At 47.7% G+C, this 18,116-nt stretch overlaps 1 non-coding gene and 2 pseudogenes across 1 annotated transcript; 1 reads left to right on the plus strand and 2 right to left on the minus strand.

The window, feature by feature from the left end:
* LOC127680233 (60S ribosomal protein L9-like) lies at positions 1–1,419 on the minus strand (annotated as a pseudogene).
* Positions 1,420–4,028: 2,609 nt separating this feature from the next.
* Positions 4,029–4,556, plus strand: LOC127679868 (elongation factor 1-delta-like; annotated as a pseudogene).
* A 13,453-nt stretch (positions 4,557–18,009) lies between these two features.
* LOC127681856 (U6 spliceosomal RNA) lies at positions 18,010–18,116 on the minus strand. Its single transcript, XR_007977210.1, has one exon. It is a non-coding gene; the product is annotated as a U6 spliceosomal RNA (small nuclear RNA).

The raw sequence follows: 18,116 nt of genomic DNA on the forward strand, positions 1-18,116 counted from the left end.
TCACTCATCAGCCTGCTGCACGGTTCCCTTCTCAGACACATAGTGCCATCCAAAAACTTGCTGATATCCCTGTTTTTAACTGTTGTAGCTTGCTGAATCAGAGCCGCTGAATTTGAAACAAGTTCAATATCATTTCCTTGAAGGATTAATTCATCCTTCTGGGCTTGAGAGACTGAACAAGCAATACCTGTCCTCACCCGAAATTTGAGGATGTATTTCTCACCCAAGGAATTTTGGATTTCAACCAAAGACCCATTCTCCTGAATAAAGATGTTGACGGGAAGGGAGCACACACAGACTTCATCTTGTGACGGAAGCCCAGAGTAACACCCTTGATCATGTTCTGAACATGACTGCTGATGGTTCTGACAGAAGCCGGTTCCTCTCTGTCACCCGACCATTTATTTGTCAACCCAGAGCCTTTTCTTCTTTTTCCAAGAAGACTCAGCCCTACATTGATATGATTGAAGTCCCTCCACAGAGTTCTCCTGGAGTGTTCACAATGACTGTGCACCCCTTCTGAGTGATGTCGACATTTTTTGGGATGTTGACAGTCTGATTGCTGAGAATGGTCTTCACTCTCGCAGTAGATGGGGCAAAGAGCGGTGATTGGTTTTTTAAGACAGGGTTTCTCTGTGTAGACCTGGCTGTCCTGGAATTCACTCTGTAGACCAGGCTGGCCTCAGCTTCCCAAGTGCTGGGATTAAGTGTGTGAGCCACCACTGCTGGCCTTTTTGTTACTCTTAACTAACTTGATCAAATCAAAGTCCAACAGTAATCATATCTCAGGTTTCTAGGTCAAGTCTTACTGCTATTGGGTATGTTGTCTAATAGTTTTCCAACTTTTTGAACTTACTATGTAATCCAGGTTGACCTAAAGCTCACAAACTTTCTGTCTTAGCCTCCAAAGTGATGGTTTATCAACCATGTGTTGTTGCTAATTAATCTACACACACAGAGAGAGAGAGAGAGAGGGAGAGAGAGAGAGAGAGAGTGTATTCTTCAATCAATTATCCTTAATATTAATATACAGGCCAGCTTAGCAAGAGTGGAATTGCAGCAAGAGACAAGAAAAATAAAACTAACTTAGAAAATTGTGGAAGAAGGCAGTGGGACACGGCAGTGTTTGTGGGGAAGAATGTTATGAGGCAGCGCTTTGCCCAAGCCATCAGACCCGGTGGCTCAGACCGTGAGCTCTCCTTTTCTCCCTCAGTCCTTCCCCCCTTTCTTTCAAAGCTCTTTCCCTTCTGTCCCTCCACTCACAGTATGGCTATGAGGATTAAACTGCTGTGGCTTCAATTTCTCTAATTACTTGAAAGGCCATCTGTACCCTGCTTTGATGCATGGTGTGGGTCCTGCTCGATGCAGGGAACCGCACCTGCCCTTCCAGGCCCTTCTTCCTCCTTCATAAATCGCCATCTCATCCCATCCCATCCCATCTGGCTGTGGGTTCCCTGTTGTCAGAGAGAGTGGGGTGGGGAGAGGGAACTCTCGACAGAAATCCTCCCCACCTGCTGTGGTATCCCTGACATCCTAGGGACAGGAAATCATCAGAGGACCATTTGACATCAGCCATCCTTGGCTAGCAACCAACATCCAAGAGCTGTATCTGCGTGGAAAGCTACCATGGCTGATGGGCGAGGCGTTTTCCCTCCTGAGGAGACTTCTGTGGTTTTATCTCCTCTCCTCAGACCCGACTGAGGCTCAAGGCTGAGTCATTAGGGTAGGCTTGGGGATATTTTTGTTATGTTTAGGTACAAGTTATGAAAGAACTCTGGTAGACTTTCAGTGTGTTGATCCGAATAAAATTCATTCTGTGGGGTGAAAAATCATGAGGAAAACTGAGTTCTCAGCTTTATTAGCTAGAACTAGAGGCCGTTGGGAAGGATAAGAATGCTGACTTAAATGAGCACATATTTTATTTTATCTTATTTTATTTTATTATCCTTGAGCAGGATTTTTCTCTTCCTCTACTCTCGCCCACCCTCTCTAGAACATGAAGGAGGAAGGAAGAAACAGCTAGGAAGGAAGGCCAAGAATGGGAAGAAGGTTATTTGAAAGCCTCTTTCTCATCAACTTTCCCCCAGTTCCCTCTAGCCAGGCGTTTCAATGCGGGTCTGCAGCCTGACCCTCCTCCCCCACCCCCCCAGGCACCCAGAGTGCACTAAGAACTGCACACATCTCAGTTCAAAGCTCACAGCTGGCTAGGTGCAAAGTTCAGTAGGTGAGGCTTGAACTCAGGTCCTCGTGCCTGCTAGGCAAGCTCTCTACCACTGAGACACATTCTCAGGTCACACAGAGCTCGGCTCTGGGCCTTTCACATAGAAACCAGAGGCAGAGGGACCTCCAGAGATATGCAAATCTAACACTTTAATTTATAGGCAAGAGACACTGATTCATCTTTCTTCCAAGATGACTTCACTTTCACCCCCCAGGGACAGGGGTGGGACAGTTCCAGATACATACAGTGGGGTGTCATTGATGGGGTTTCAGAGTTAGGGTTCAACTTGGGTTAGAAGGCCAATGCTGTTGGCCAGGTGTAGTGGCCCATGCCGGTATCCTAGGACTTGGCAGGTGGAGATGGGAAGGTCAGAAGTTCATCTAAAGTCTGCCTGTTCTACAGAAAAAATGAAACCAATGACACTGAGCAATGACTCCATTCTCTAAACCTGGTTCTGTTATGGAAATTATCAATAATAGTTCTGCATACTTTGTGAATTATTAAGAGAACTACTAGGGCTGGTAAAATGGCTCAGTGGGCAAAGGTCACTTACAGCCTACCCTGACCTGAATTCAATCCTTGCAGCCCATGCAGTAAAAGGGGAGAAGTGATTTCCACAAGTTGTCCTTTGGTCATGTCCACACACATACAAAAATAGATGATATAGCCGGGCTGTGGTGGCGCACACCTTTGATCCCAGCACTTGGGAGGCAGAGGCAGGAAGATTTCCGAGTTCGAGGCCAGCCTGGTCTACAGACTCAGTTCTAGGACAGCCAGGTCTACACAGAGAAACCCTGTCTCGAAAATAAATAAATAAATAAAAATATAGGATCAAAAGTACATTTAAACTGAGCAGTGGTGGTACACACCTTTAATTCCAGCACTTGGAAGGAAGAACTGCACACATCTCAGTTCAAAGCTCACAGCTGGCTAGGGGCAAAGTTCAGTAGGTGAGGCTTGAACTCAGGTCCTTGTGCCTGCTAGGCAAGCTACACAGAGAAACCCTTTCTTGAAAAACAAAGATAAACAAAAAACCCCCAAACCCAAAAAAACAAACAAAAAGGTGCATTTAAGAATCTCAACACTGGGGCTAGAGAGATAGCTCATCCAAAGGTCTTGAGTTCAATTCCCAGCAATCACATGGTGGCTCACAACCATCTGTAATGGGATCCAATGTCCTCTTCTGGTGAGTCTGAAGAAAGCTACAGTGTACTCATATAAATAAAATAACAAATCTTTAAAAAAAAAAAAAAAAGAATCTCAACACTGACATCTGGCACCATGGCTCGTGCTTATTTTGTTTTTGGTTTTATTTATTTTTTATTTTTTATTTTGTTGGTTTTTCTAGACAGGGTTTCTCTGTGTAGCCCTGGCCATCCTAGAACTCACTCTGTAGACCAGGCTGGCCTCAAACTCATGGCTCATGCTTATAATCTAGCACTTGGAGATAGGAGCAGGAGGCTCAAGGGTACCAGGGCAAGTCTGGAGAGATGGTTCAGTGCTTAAAAGCACCGGTAGCTCTTACAAAGTACTCAGGTTTGATTCCCAGCACCCAGATGGCAGTTCACAGTCATATGCAACCCCAGTCCCAGGGATCCAATGTTCTCTTATTTCTTTGGGCACTAGGCATTTATATGGTACACACACATTCATGAAGGCAAGACATTCATGTCCCCCAAATAATACATGAATCTAAAACTAGCTTAAAATAACTATAGAAAGTGTCTCTTAAAAAAACAAAACAAAACAAAACAAAACAAAAAACCAGGACCAGGTTTAGGTTGCTGAGTCCTTGGCTGGCCTAAAAATGGCTACAAACTTTCTAGTGCATGAGAAGATCTCTTTCGACAAGTTTAAATAAGATGATTCTCCTAACAGATGAATGGGCCTGTGACCTCTGGCCCTGGAGCCTCCAGTGGACCTGGTGGAGACCACAGTGAGCTCCTTGTGAGCATTGCCAGTCTGGAAGTGGAGAACGAGAACCTTCGAGGCGTGGTGCAAGATTTGCAGCAGGCCATTCCCAAGCTGGACGCCTGGCTGAGCTCTCTGGAGAAGAGTTCACCTACTCCCTGAGCCCCGGCCCACAGCCCCAACATGATTCTCCTATGCGTCAAGTGGAGCCCCAGCTAAGAAAGGCGCCACACCTGCAGAGGAGGATGAGGATGACATTGACCTGTTCCGCAGTGGCGAGGAAGAAGATAAGGAGGCTGCCCGACTACGGGCGGAGAGGCTACAGCAGTGCGCAGAGAAGGCGGCCAAGAAGCCCACACTGGTGGCCAAATCCTCCATCCGTTTGGATGTTAAACCTTGGGATGATGAGATTGACATGGCCTAGACTTGTGTCTTGGTCTCAGTTCTTGACATAGAATCTCTCTGACCTGGAAGACCTGGAATAGTGTAGACCAGGCTGCTTCTGAACTTGTAAGTGATCTCCTTGACTCTGTTTCTCAAGTGCTAGGATTCCAGGCATGTGCTATTACATGCTACAGAACTTTTTTCTTTTTATATTTTATTTTTATTTATGCATATGTGTGTTTTTTGGTTTCTGACCACACAGGTCAGAATAAGGAGTGGACTCCTCTGCAACTGGACTTACAGGTCCCGACTGAGTGTTCTGGGATCCAGTCTGGTTCTCTGTAAGTGCCCTCAACTGAGGAGCCATTTTTGCCGGCCAGCTCCAGAACACTTAAGATTTCAGATGCAGCTCCTGGATAGTTGGGAGGGAGGAGTACTTGTTTTAATGAGGTGACTGTTGGAGAATGAGTGCTGGGCCCCAGAAAGACAAAGCCATGATGACGTGTGTGGAGCATTTTCAGCTCTGCCTCCCACTTTTTGACAGGACTGAAGGACTGGAGAGACACTTAGCCATCTATCACACCTAAGTGCTAAAGCCTCCCACTAATTGCAAGGGTGTGTAGGAGAAACAGCTGGACTACCTAGTAAGCACAAGGTCATAGGTTCAATCCCTTGTAACGTAACAAACGTACAATCAAGTTTGTTTTTTATAACAGACACATAATGTTACATGATACAGTATGGGCTTTGAAAGCTGAGGGTCTTGGACTCTTTCAATGGCTCTTGGGGCTCTTTTCCTCCTACTGGGTTGCCTTGCTCAGCCTTGAGATGAGAGTTCTTGCCTAGTCTTCTAACATCATGCCACGATCAGTTGACATTCCTGGGAGGCCTGCTTCTATCTGAAGGGAAATGGGGGAGGATCTGGAGGAAAGGAGAAGTTGGGGGTGAGAACTGGGAGTAGTGGAGAGAGGGGAATTGTAGTTGGAATGTATTGAAAACAAATCAATTTATTATTTTGTGAGTATTTTGCCCCTATATCTATGCACCATGTGTGTGCAATGTCTATGAGGCCAGAAGAGGGTGATGGGTCCCTTGGAACTGAAGTATAGACATTTGTTGGTGATGTGAATGAAACCTAGGTCCTTTGGAGGAGCAACCAATGCTCTTACCTGCTGAGCCACTGCTCTAATCCCAGGGTTGGTCTTTATTTTCCTTCCTTTACTATCCATGCTGTCTAATTGCCAGGAAAGTTACATAATCTCTCTGAGCTTTTGTCAAGGATAGCAATCCCTACTCCAGGGGCCACTGGGCGGAGCTTGTGAAAAGAGTTCTGTGTGTGTTATCTCAGATGCTAGCTGTTTGTTTGTTTGATTGGTTTTTCTTTTTCTTTTTCTCTCTCTCTTTCTTTCTTTCTTTCTTTCTTTCTTTCTTTCTTTCTTTCTTTCTTTCTTCCTTCCTTCCTTCCTTCCTTCCTTCCTTCCTTCCTTCCTTCCTTCCTTCCTTCCTTTCTTTCTTTCTTTTTCGAGACAGGGTTTCTCTGTATAGGCCTGGCTGTCCTGGAACTCACTCTGTAGACCAGGCAGTCCCAAACTCAAATATCTGCCTGCTTCTCCCTCCCAAGTGCTGGGACTAAAGGTGTGCACCCCCATTGTCAAATTCTGGTTTTTTTCCAGGAAACTATCTTTCTCTGTCTGCATGTTTTTAAATGTAGAGTTTCACTACATGTCTTTTCTACCTACATAAATGGAGCATGCACCATGGCCTGCCTGATGCTCATGGAGGTCAAAAGCGGCTGGTGTATCCTCTGGAACAGTAGTGAGCTGCCACTGGGATGGTAGGAAAGCGAACCCGGTTACTCTGGAAGAGCAGCAGTGCCTTTGACTGTTGAGCCACTGCTCCACTGCTCCAGCACGGTGCACTATGCATCTTTAAACTCACTATCTGTGTGGCTCAGGCAGGTCTTGAACTCATTATCTGTATATCTCAGGCTAACCTCAGAGTGTCTAGGACTGGGATTCCAGGCTGGTGTTAGCACATCGAGCTCTCTTTCTGAACACTGTAATTATAGAAGTGTCAGTCATGATGCCCTGTTACTAAGATGCCAAGACAAGCAAGCAAGCAAGCAAGCAAACAATGCCCAGCTGCCCAGGTTAAGTGTGGTATGCCTATTAGGTCAGCCATATACTTGATTTCTGTCATCTTAATCCTTTTCAGAGTAAAATGGTGATAGAAATGATTAGAATTGATTCATCCCAAGTATTAACCTTAAGAGTTCTTGGTTTGTTTGTTTGTTTATTTACTTATTTTGGTTTTTTTTTTTTTTTTTGATTTGGTTTTTTTGAGACAGGGTTTCTCTGTATAGCACTGGTTGTCCTGGAACTCACTCTGTAGACCAGGCTGGCCTTGAACTCAAAAATCTGCCTGCCTCTGCCTCCCAGAGTGCTGGGATTACAGGCGTGCGCCGCGACTGCCCGACTGGTTTATTTATTTTAAAATATTTTATTTCTGGTTTTTGAGACAGGGTTTTATTCTGTAGCCCTGGCTGTCCTGGAACTCACTATGTAGACCAGAGTGGCCTTGAACTCACTGAGGTCTGCCTGTTTTTGCCTCCTGAGTGCTGGGATTGAGTGTTACCACAGCTGGCTGTTTTTTATTTATTTTGCAGTGCTGGGGAAACCTATGTCCTTATATGTGCTAGCAAGTGACCTTGTCCAGTCCTTCTTTTTTTTTTTTTTTTTAAAGATTTATTTATTATATGCAAGTACAGTGTAGCTGTCTTCAGATGCCCCAGAAGAGGGCATCAGATCTCATTACGGATGGTCGTGAGCCACCATGTGGTTGCTGGGATTTGAACTCAGGACCTTCAGGAAGAGCAGTCAGTGCTCCCAACCGCTGAGCCATCTCTCCAGCCCCCTGTCCAGTCCTTCTTAAAATGTTCCCATTATTATATCTGTGTGGGCACAAACATGCAACAACCCACATGTGAAGGTCAGAAGACGGCTTCCAGACTCAACTGTCCTTCCACCATGTGACCCAGGAACAGACTCAGATCCTTAGGCATGTGTGGCAAGGACTTATACCTGCTGAACAGGAGTGAGGTGCATCCGTGAGCAGGGGTGGCTGCATCAGTGAGCAGGGGTGGGTGCATCAGTGAGCAGGGGTGGGTGCATCAGTGAGCAGGGGTGGGTGCATCAGTGAGCAGGGGTGGGTGCATCAGTGAGCAGGGGTGGGTGCATCAGTGAGCAGGGGTGGGTGCATCAGTGAGCAGGGGTGGGTGCATCAGTGAGCAGGGGTGGGTGCATCCGTGAGCAGGGGTGGGGTGCATCCGTGAGCAGGGGTGGGTGCATCAGTGAGCAGGGGTGGGTGTATCAGTGAGCAGGAGTGGGTGCATCCGTGAGCAGGGGTGGGTGCATCCGTGAGCAGGGGTGGCTGCATCAGTGAGCAAAGGTGGGTGCATCCGTGAGCAGGAGTGGGTGCATCAGTGAGCAGGGGTGGCTGCATCAGTGAGCAGGGGTGGGTGTATCAGTGAGCAGGGGTGGGTGTATCAGTGAGCAGGAGTGGGTGCATCCGTGAGCAGGGGTGGGTGCATCCGTGAGCAGGGGTGGCTGCATCAGTGAGCAAAGGTGGGTGCATCCGTGAGCAGGAGTGGGTGCATCAGTGAGCAGGGGTGGCTGCATCAGTGAGCAGGGGTGGGTGTATCAGTGAGCAGGGGTGGGTGTATCAGTGAGCAGGAGTGGTTGCATCCGTGAGCAGGGGTCGGTGCATCAGTGAGCAGGGGTGGGTGCATCCGTGAGCAGGGGTGGGTGCATCAGTGAGCAGGGGTGGGTGCATCAGTGAGCAGGGGTGGGTGCATCAGTGAGCAGGGGTGGGTGCATCAGTAAGCAGGGGTGGGTGCATCAGTGAGCAGGGGTGGGTGCATCAGTGAGCAGGGGTGGTTGCATCCGTGAGCAGGGGTGGGTGCATCAGTGAGCAGGAGTGGGTGTATCAGTGAGCAGGAGTGGTTGCATCCGTGAGCAGGGGTGGGTGTATCAGTGAGCAGGGGTGGGTGTATCAGTGAGCAGGGGTGGCTGCATCAGTGAGCAGGGGTGGGTGCATCAGTGAGCAGGGGTGGGTGCATCCGTGAGCAGGAGTGGTTGCATCCGTGAGCAGGGGTGGGTGTATCAGTGAGCAGGGGTGGGTGCATCCGTGAGCAGGGGTGGGTGCATCAGTGAGCAGGGGTGGGTGCATCAGTGAGCAGGGGTGGGTGCATCCGTGAGCAGGAGTGGGTGCATCCGTGAGCAGGAGTGGGGTGCATCAGTGAGCAGGAGTGGGTGCATCAGTGAGCAGGGGTGGGTGCATCAGTGAGCAGGAGTGGGTGCATCAGTGAGCAGGAGTGGGTGCATCAGTGAGCAGGGGTGGGTGCATCCGTGAGCAGGGGTGGGTGCATCCGTGAGCAGGAGTGGGTGCATCAGTGAGGAGGGGTGGGTGCATCAGTGAGCAGGGGTGGGTACATCCGTGAGCAGGGGTGGGTGCATCAGTGAGCAGGGGTGGGTGCATCAGTGAGCAGGGGTGGGTGCATCCGTGAGCAGGGGTGGGTACATCCGTGAGCAGGAGTGGCTGCATCAGTGAGCAGGAGTGGGGTGCATCTGTGAGCAGGGGTGGGGTGCATCCGTGAGCAGGAGTGGGTGCATCCGTGAGCAGGGGTGGGTGCATCAGTGAGCAGGAGTGGCTGCATCAGTGAGCAGGAGTGGGGTGCATCCGTGAGCAGGGGTGGGGTGCATCCGTGAGCAGGAGTGGGTGCATCCGTGAGCAGGGGTGGGTGTATCAGTGAGCAGGGGTGGCTGCATCAGTGAGCAGGGGTGGGTGCATCAGTGAGCAGGGGTGGGTGTATCAGTGAGCAGGGGTGGGTGCATCCGTGAGCAGGGGTGGGTGCATCAGTGAGCAGGGGTGGGTGCATCCGTGAGCAGGAGTGGGGTGCATCCGTGAGCAGGGGTGGGTGCATCCGTGAGCAGGGGTGGGTGCATCCGTGAGCAGGGGTGGGTGCATCAGTGAGCAGGAGTGGGTGCATCAGTGAGCAGGGGTGGGTGCATCCGTGAGCAGGGGTGGGTGCATCAGTGAGCAGGAGTGGGTGCATCAGTGAGCAGGAGTGGGTGCATCAGTGAGCAGGGGTGGGTGCATCAGTGAGCAGGGGTGGGTGCATCCGTGAGCAGGGGTGGGTGCATCCGTGAGCAGGGGTGGGTGCATCCGTGAGCAGGGGTGGGTGCATCCGTGAGCAGGGGTGGGTGCATCAGTGAGCAGGGGTGGGTGCATCAGTGAGCAGGGGTGGGTGCATCCGTGAGCAGGGGTGGGTGCATCCGTGAGCAGGGGTGGGTGCATCAGTGAGCACAGGGGTGGGTGCATCCGTGAGCAGGGGTGGGTGCATCCGTGAGCAGGGGTGGGTGCATCAGTGAGCAGGGGTGGGTGCATCCGTGAGCAGGGGTGCGTGCATCAGTGAGCAGGGGTGGGTGCATCAGTGAGCAGGGGTGGGTGCATCCGTGAGCAGGGGTGGGTGCATCCGTGAGCAGGGGTGGGTGCATCAGTGAGCAGGGGTGGCTGCATCCGTGAGCAGGGGTGGGTGCATCCGTGAGCAGGGGTGGGTGCATCAGTGAGCAGGGGTGGGTGCATCCGTGAGCAGGAGTGGGGTGCATCCGTGAGCAGGGGTGGGTGCATCAGTGAGCAGGGGTGGGTGCATCCGTGAGCAGGGGTGGGTGCATCAGTGAGCACAGGAGTGGGTGCATCAGTGAGCAGGGGTGGGTGCATCAGTGAGCAGGGGTGGGTGCATCAGTGAGCACAGGGGTGGGTGCATCCGTGAGCAGGGGTGGGTGCATCCGTGAGCAGGGGTGGGTGCATCCGTGAGCAGGGGTGGGTGCATCAGTGAGCAGGAGTGGGTGCATCCGTGAGCATGGGTGGGTGCATTTGTGAGCATGGGTGGGTGCATCCGTGAGCAGGGGTGGGTGCATCAGTGAGCAGGAGTGGGTGCATCAGTGAGCAGGGGTGGGTGCATCCGAGAGCAGGAGTGGGTACATCTGTGAGCATGGGTTGGTGCATTTGTGAGCATGGGTGGGTGCATCCGTGAGCAGGGGTGGGTGCATCAGTGAGCAGGAGTGGGTGCATCTGTGAGCAGGAGTGGGTGCATCCATGAGCAGAGGTGGGGTGCATCTGTGAGCAGGGGTGGGTGCATCTGTGAGCAGGGGTGGGTACATCAGTGAGCAGGAGTGGGTGCATCAGTTAGCAGGAGTGGGTGCATCAGGATATTCCATCTTCTTTTCCTTCCTTCTTCCCAACAGAGCAGCTTATAGCTTAGGTTGGGTTCAAACTTGCAATGTAGCTGAAGATGACCTGGAGTTCCTGATCCTCCTGCCTCTACCTCAAGAGTGCTAAGATAACAAGCATGAGATAAGTGGCCTGCCACTGTACTGAGTTCATGACAGTGCTAGCCATTGAAAGCCAGGGTTTGTGAATACTCTACCAGCTGAACTGTATCCCTAGCACCCTAGCACCCCCTTTATGAGTAAGTGTGTGTGTGTGTGTGGAGGGGTGCCCATGGAAGTCAGAAAAGGACGTTGGATTCCCTCAGATTTGCAGGCAGTTGTGAGCTGCATGACACTGGTTGACATTGGTTCAGAAAATTGAACTTGGGTCCTCTGGAAGAGCAGCAAGCACTCTTAACTGCTGAGCCATTTCTCCAGCCTGTTTCTTTTTTCGAGACAGTGTTCTATGTAGCCCAACTTGGTTTCAAACTTGCTATGTCTCCATATAGCCAAAGATAACTTTGAATCTCTGATTCCTGTGCTTCTACTTTTCAAGTTCTAGGATTTCACTTTACTTCCACTGAGAAAATGCTCCCACCAGGTGGGCCTGAGGCCAAGCCTGCGGTATATTGTTGTGATGGATGCTTAATGTGGGAGGGCCCAGTTCATTGTGGGCAGTTCTGGACCGAGGTGTTATAAAAAAGCAGGCTGAGGGACTGGTCAGTGGTTAAGAGCACTGGCTGCTCTCCCACAGGACTCAGGTTTTATTCCCAATACTCACATGATGGCTAACATCTGTAACTCCATCTGTAACTCCAGTTCTTTGGAATCTAATGTCCTCTTTTGGCATCTACTGGCATTGCATGTACATGGTATATAGGCCTACATGCAGGCAACACACACACAAATACAAGTAAATAAATCTTAAAATAGAAAGCAAGGAGTTGGTTGTGGTGGTACAGGACTTTAATCCCAGCACTCAAGAGGCAGAGGCACAAGAATCTCTGTGAATTCGAGGACAGCAAGTTTTCAAGACAGCCAAAGTTACAACACAGAGAAACCTGGTCTTAAACCCAACCCAACCCAACCTGAACCAACTCAACCTAACCCAACGACAGAGCAAGCAGGCTGAGCAAGCAATAGAGAGCAAGCCAGGGAGCAGCATCCTTCCATGGACTCCATATCAGTTCCAGCCTCCAGATTCCTACCCTGGCTTCCTTCATTGATGGACTCATAAACTATAAGGTGAAATAAAACCTTTCCTCTTCAAGTTGCTTTTGCTCCCCCAGGTCCTGCTAATAGAGCTCTGTTTTCACTGGTCAGCACCAGGTACTATTACTTGTGAAGCTGACCAGCTATGCTCCAACACACCTTGTTGGTATATGGATTATTTTGAACTGGAGCCAAATGAGAGTTCACAGATGCAGAAAGAATCCCCGTTGGAGCTCCCTTCATCAACTGAAGTTCAGAGACAGTGTTTGGAGAAATGGTGATGATCTTAAACCCATTTCCCGGAGGAGAGCTTTATCACCAAGGAGGCAGGACGTTGATAGAGACCTTCCTAAACGAACTCCTTCGTAAAGTTGTGAAGCTTGATAATTTACAGTGTTGAACTGAGCATGCAGCGAGCCAGGTCACGTCATGGTTCTAGGGTAAGTTGAGGAAATCCCTCTGAGAGGCCTTGCAGTGTGGGGCTCCTTTGTGTTACAGGACAGCAGAGTGTCTGCATTCCCAACCATGGCTGACGATCATCAGCTGGCTGAGCTATTTTGTTTTCTTGGCTATTTAGTGTCTCTCCTATGTGGATTCTCACTGGCATGTGCAATTTGCTATGAATTAGAAAATCTGCTCACAAATTTTTATGTTGAAGCCTTGTCCCTAATATATCAAGCTATGAATGATTTTATATATATATATGCCCCTGGCTGTCCTGGAACTCACTCTGTAGACCAGGCTGGCCTTGAACTCAGAAATCTGCCTGCCTCTGCCTCCCAAGTGCTGGAATAAAAGGCGTGTACCACCACTGCCTGAGGAATGATTATATTTAAAAACACAGCCTTTTTTTGTTTTTTCTTCTGAGACAGGGTATCTTTGTATAGCCTGTCCTGGAATTTGCTCTGTAAACTGGGCTGGCCTGGAATTTACAGAGATCTCCCTGTGCCTGTCTTCAGAGTGCAGGATTAAAGGTGTGTGCCACTGTGTCCTGGTAGACACAGCTTTTAAAGAGACAATTAAGTGGCAACAAGGTTGCTCCGTGAACTCTAACGCAATCTGATTCATTTTACTATTAGAAGAGAAACTTGGGTGTACACCATGGGCATGAGTGTACTGCAGGCAGCCTATGAGGTAGCACAATGAGAAAACGGAAACTGCGGAGCAGGGCTATGTAGCCCAAGCTGTTCTCAAACTCACAGGGATCTGGCTACCTTTGCCTCTGAAGTGCTGGGATTAATAATGCAAGCCACCACGACCAGTTGATCCTGCCTCCCCCCCCCCCCCAACCACAACACCCTGTCTCTGCTGCTGAACAAAACAAAACAAAACAAAACAAATGAAACAAAATGAAATGAAATGAAATAAATAACCCAGGAGGCTGGAGGGATGGCTTAGCTGTCAAGAGCACCCGCTGTTCTTTCAGAGGACCTAGATTTGAATCTCAGAACCCACAAGATGGCTGACAACTGGTTGGGGGGGAAAATCCCACGCCCTCTATTGGTTTCCACAGAGATTGCATGTACATGGTGCACAGACATGCAGCCAAAAGACATACAATAAAAATAAATGTTAAAATTAACAGAAAAACATAAGGGCTGGTGACATGGCCCAGTGGTTAACGGCACTTATTGCCAAGCTTGACAGACAATCCAAGTTTGATTCCCAGGACCCAGTTGTGGAAGGAGAGACCAAACTCCTGCAAGTCCTCTGACTTTCCCATGTGCATATACATACTTGAGTGCATGCGTGCGCGCGCATGAACACACACACACACACACACACACACACACATACACACACACCCTTGAATTGCTTAGGTGTTCCTGCCTTTTCTCCTTTGTACTACCCAAACAAAAGGTAGTAGACCTCTCCAAAAGTGACTGGGGGTTATCACAATGTTATAGGATCTTTCCTTGTAGATACTTCTGTCTCAGTCATTGGTTCCAGATCTGAAGCTGGGCAATGAATCATGACTCAGCCTTTTTGACTGTCTTTTCTTTGAGTATCTAAGTAGTTTCTTTCTGGGACCCTGTGAAACACTGCCTTCCAACCTTCTAGATCATTTTGGTAATTGCTTTGCCACTGTCTCTATTATCCTGAGGGCCCACTACTGAGTTTCTCAGTTATGTTAATGCCATCTTCATCAGGACAATCCTAAGGTTAATTTTTTTTAAATTATGTTATTATATTTTATAGATACAGGCAATTTGCCTGCATGTATGTCTGGGTACTCCTTGAATGTCTGGTACCCAAGGAGGCCAGAGAAGGACATCTGAAAATACACATGGTTGTTGGCATCCATGTGAGTGCTGAGAATTAATATCCTGCCTCAAAACAAGCAAGTAAATAAAGAAAAATTATCAAACCAACAAGTGTAACAAACACACCCACACCTCCCAAAGCTTAGAAAGTTAGAGTGGGTATACTGGAGAAGCTGGGTTCTCTGGAAGAACAACCAGTGTTCTTAACCTCTGAGCCATCTCTCCAGCTCCCATAAGGTATTTCTTGATAGGAAATGGACACCTGATGAGTTTTCTGCAGTAATCTTACTCTAACTTTCTAAGCTTTGGTGTGCATGCACTTCTTTGTTGGTTTGGTTGGGTTTTCTGTTTGCTTGCTTGCTTGATGTAAGATGAGATCTCACTACGTAGAAATCATTATCTACACCATGCTGGCATTGAGTTCCCAGACCCACTGACTGCTGGGACTAAGACAGAGGCAGGTGACACTGAGCCCGGGGAGGCCTCTCTGCTGCTGTTTTATTCTAAACAGGACTTCTCTGTGAGTTCGAGGCCAGCCTGATCTACAGAGTGAGTTCCAGGACGCCCAGGGCTACACAGTGAAAATCTGTCTTGAAAAACTAAAAGAAGGAAAAGAAAAAAGAAAGCAATGACAGAAATCTGCAGTTCAGCGGCAACATGTCCGTGGTAGCCTTGTAGCTGGCCTCCTCCTAGAACCACTGAGACTATTTCTTTTTTTTTTTTTTTTTTTTTTTTTTTTTGGTTTTTTGGATTTGGGTTTTTCGAGACAGGGTTTCTCTGTATAGCCCTGACTGTCCTGGAACTCACTCTGTAGACCAGGCTGGCCTCGAACTCAGAAATCAGCCTGCCTCTGCCTCCCAAGTGCTGGGATTACAGGCGTTAGCCACCACTGCCCAGACGAGACTATTTCTTCTTATGGTAATTATATTTTCTCCTTCCGTGTGTGTGTGTGTGTGTGTGTGTGTGTGTGTGTGTGTGTATACATGGAAGGTGAAATACACACACACACACACATATATATGTATATATATATATATTTCCTTTTTTGAAACTGGGTCTCCTGTGTTAGCTTAAGCAGGCCTCAGAATCACTATGTCGTAGTTCAGGTTGGCTTTAGCTCATGGCAAACCTCCTGCCTTATCTTCCTGAATGCTAAGATAACATAGGGTAATATGTCAATTGGCAATTGGCATATGCCAATAGACTACACTTCCTACAATTTATCTTTTACCTCTGTGTATCAAGTATCTTAGCATCTGAATTCAGTGTCATGATTAGACAATGTCTTTCCCCCTAGTACAAGCCAGGACCTTTGGAACATGTGAGGTGGGCACTGTACCCCTGAGCTATATCCCTAGCCTATGATGGTTTATTTTAAGGGTTAATTGGTCTAGATAAAGGAGACATCTATTTGTTTTGTTTCTTCTTTTCTTTTGACAAGTACTCAGAAGAGCAGATTTTTTTTTTTTTTACTTTGTGCTGACTACCGAGCCATCTCTTAAGTCTAGCTCATCCTGGTTTATTCAATACTAGGGATTCCCAGAACCCACAGAAAGGAGGAAGGAGAGAACCAACTCCACACGGTTGGCCTGGGCCCCTTTCTTTGGTCCTAAGGCTTTCTGCCTCGTATTGAGCATTGCTTTTCCTAGTTCTGAGGTCTTTGGATTTGAACAGGGCTATACCACTGGCATTCCAGGATCACTAGCTTGTATTAGATTGTAACAAAACTTTTCTGCTGCCACAGTCATGCTACAAACTGATTTCTCTTTCTATATAGATAGCTGATGCCCCTTTCAACTATCTATGTAAATGTTCTGTAGTTTCTGTGTCCCAGGAGAACCTTTACTAATATACACGAGTTCTTCCTATTTCATGATTCAAATACAAGTCTCTTATTTTCTTTTTTTAACATTTTAGTTTTTAAAAAATTTATACATTTATCCTTTTGGGATGGGAAAACATCTTTATTGAGAGACACCAGTAACCCAGTACTAGAAGGGAAGACTGGGAGACGATGAGTTTCAGGCTATCTTCAGCTACATAGTGAGTCTGAAGCCAGCCTGGGTTATATGAGATCCTGTCTAAGAAGAAAAAGAAAGGTATAAGGAATGTGGGGAACTAGAGGCATTTTCCTAGAAAAACAGATATCTCTTCACATTTCAGGAAGTAATCCACATTTGTCAGTTTCCAGGTGCAAGCTCCGGTGGTGACTCACACAGGGCTGGGCAGATTGAACAGGATCCCTGTCCTCTCCCTGCACAGTAGATGCTCAGGAGGTGTATGAAATGTTTAAAGGGACAGCACACGCACTGTCTCCACAGTCCATCAGGTGATAGACTTGATAACTAGCATTGATAACTCCCACTGTATGCTTGTCATAACAACTCTCTAAAGGTTATTGATTTCAAGGGTTGAAGAGGTGGCTCAGTGGGTGGAACCCTCGATGCACAAACACGAGGATCCCCAGAATCTATAGGAGCCATAAAAGTCGGGGTGGGGGTGGGGTGGGGGGGGAGGATGGGGGGTGGGGGGGAGGATGGCATCTACCTGTAATGCCTGGAACTCACTTAGAAAGCAGAGACAAGTGCATTCCTGGGATAGGCTTTCAATGTACCCACACATGCCAAATTGTGTGCATATGTATAACACACACACACACACACACACACACAAATGTGTGCACCTTCAACTCATTAGTTCATGTACCCTTACATTTGTTCTGGAATGTCAGGATTATATGCACACCATCATGCCTGACTTAGAAATTGTGGTGGCGCACGCCTGTAATTCCAGCACTCTGGGAGGCAGAGGCAGGCGGATTTCTGAGTTCGAGGCCAGCCTGGTCTACAGAGTGAGTTCCAGGACAGCCAGGGCTACACAGAGAAACCCTGTTTCGGAAAAAAAAAACCAAAACCAAAAAACCAAAACCAACCAACCAAACAAACAAACAAAAAACAAACCAAAATCCAAAAAACCAAAAAAAAAAAAAAAAAAAGAAATTGTAGTTAATATAATTTTCCATTCATTGAGTCAGTCCTGGGAGAGTGTGGTACCCACCAAAGGCTCCAAAGTCAGCCAGCCTATGGAGTTCTGGGCTTAAAGATCAGCATGGATTGTTGGTAGAGTATAGAAGTACACACCTTAATCTGGGTATTTGAGAATTTAAAGCCAGGCTAGGCTAGCTAGTGAGTTTAAAGCCACTATAGAGCATAAAACATATAGCAAAACTGTCTCAAATATATGTGTGTACATATGTGTGTACATATATAACATATATACACAAATATATATATATGATATTTTTTAAAAATATTTATTTATTTATGAGTACACTGTTGCTGTCTTCAGACACACCAGAAGAGGCATCAGATTCCATTACAGAAGGTTGTGAGTCACTATGTGGTTGCTGGGAATTGAACTCAGGACCTCTAGAAGAGCAGTCAGTGCTCTTAACTGCTGAGCCATCTCTCCAGTCCAACAATTAAATATTTAAAATTTGCTTTATGTGTATGTATGTATGTATGTATGTATGTATGCATGCATGTATGTTTACTTGTCTGTATGTGCACCATGCATGTTTCAGTGCTCATGGAGACAAATGGGAAGAGGGTGTTAAATTCCCCAGAACTGGAGTTATTGGTGGATATGAATGCTGGGAACCAAACTTGGGTCTTCTGAAGAGCAGCAAAGCAATGTTATTAATGGTTCAGTCATTTCTCTAGCCCCTGAACAGTATTTGTATTAATGAAAAATTATTGGGATGAGTGCTTCATGAATTTGCCTGACATCCTTGCCCAAGAACCATGCTAATTTCTGTATCATTCCAATTTCAGTATGTGTCCTGCCAAAGTGGGC

The sequence above is a fragment of the Apodemus sylvaticus genome, chromosome 3 (genome assembly GCF_947179515.1).
Source record: "Apodemus sylvaticus chromosome 3, mApoSyl1.1, whole genome shotgun sequence".
Taxonomy (NCBI): domain Eukaryota; kingdom Metazoa; phylum Chordata; class Mammalia; order Rodentia; family Muridae; genus Apodemus; species Apodemus sylvaticus.